Consider the following 1,735-nt stretch of genomic DNA (forward strand, 5'->3'; position numbering starts at 1 on the left):
TGAAAACATGCATTGCAATTAATATGATCTCTGAAAAATATCACATACAAAAGACGTTAAATTTCTGAAGTGGAATTAGGAAAAGACTTCTAGCTAGAAATGACAGAATGGAGGGGGAATGCTCAAGATGGACTGAAATTCTTAATATAATATGAAAATATATACACTTAGACAAAATAAGCCAAGGTAAAATAGCAAATTTTTGTTCACTTTTCCTTCATATTTTTTGAAACTTTCTCATTTGTTAGAGGCAAATAAAATTTTCTGGACCATGTCCTTGAAGGCTTGTTTCACTTGATGGTTCCTTAGGGTGTAAATGAAGGGGTTCAACAAGGGGACAACTGAGGTATTGAGCACAGCTACTCCTTTACTTAAGGCCACTCTATCATTTGCTGATGGTTTTATGTACATGAAGATGCAACTACCATAAGAGATGGAAACCACAATTATGTGGGAAGAACAGGTAGAAAAGGCTTTTGTCCTTTGCTGAGCAGAAGGAAATTTGAGAATTGTCTTAATGATGTAAGCATAGGAAAGTATCACTAACATCAGTGTGACCATTAATGTCACTACAGCCAAGAAAAAAGACATTAATTCTAGGAAATGTGTCTCTGAACAAGAGATCTACAGGATGGGAGAAGAATCACAAATAAAGTGATCAATGACATTGGAAGCACAGAATTCCAACTTGAGTCCCAGAATCACTGGGGGAAAGATAATCAGGAATCCAGTTACCCAAGAACTGATTACAAGTTGATAACAAACTCTGTTGTTCATGATGGTTGTGTAATGAAGGGGTTTGCAGATGGCCACATAGTGGTCATAGGACAGGGCAGCCAGAAGATAAAATTCAGTTACCCCCAAGAAGATGAAGAAAAATAGCTGAGTCATGCAACTATATAGGAAATAGTCTTGTCATTTGTCACAAGACTCACCAGGAATCCTGGAATAGAAACAGTTGTGAATGAGATTTCTAAAAAGGAGAAATTCCATAGGAAAAAAATACATTGGTGTCTTAAGGTGGGAATCCAGCAGAGTAAGAATGATGATGATTTAGTTTCCTGTAACACTCAACATGTACATCAAAAATAGAAAAAGGAAAATTGCAACCTGCAGCTCAGGATCATCTGTCAGACCCAAAAGAATGAATTCTGTCTGTAATGAATCATTCTTCATTTCTCCCATAAGTTAGACAAATAGGTTGGTAAATAAGAATTGATAGGATTAGCTGTTAGAGTCAATAAGAAAGGGGAAAAAAAGGAAAAGAGAAGCTAACATTTATTGATTTATTGATCATCAGTGATGTGCTAAACAGTATGCTTGAAAATTTATATAAATTATCTTATCAATAGCTCCAGCAACCCTCTTTTGGTAGGGTGTTTCTATCCACACTGCTTTAGAGAAGGAAATGGAGGTTCAGATGAAATAGCTGGTCTTGGGTATATTTTTTAACCCTAGCTTTATAGCAGAAATCTAGTGAATCTTTAACAAAAATAAATGCCCATGACACAATCTAGAATAATCCATCCAGAATATCTTGGGTGAGATCTATATATAAATAAATATATGTATTTATATATTCAAAACTATATAGGTTCATAGTCACATTGAGAAGTACTGCACTGATAATTCAAGGTGGAGATTGAACCCAGTGCCTTTTGAATACAAGACCATGGCTTTTTTAACTCTATCATTCTGAATATCTATTAAAGCTTCTTAGCCTGTAATGAATAGA

The 1,735-nt window shown here is 35.0% G+C and overlaps 1 pseudogene; it reads right to left on the reverse strand.

The window, feature by feature from the left end:
• Positions 1–237: 237 nt before the first annotated feature.
• LOC143690627 (olfactory receptor 6C75-like) lies at positions 238–1,176 on the reverse strand (annotated as a pseudogene).
• Positions 1,177–1,735: the final 559 nt, after the last annotated feature.

This window comes from Tamandua tetradactyla, chromosome 7 (assembly GCF_023851605.1).
Source record: "Tamandua tetradactyla isolate mTamTet1 chromosome 7, mTamTet1.pri, whole genome shotgun sequence".
Lineage (NCBI taxonomy): Eukaryota > Metazoa > Chordata > Mammalia > Pilosa > Myrmecophagidae > Tamandua > Tamandua tetradactyla.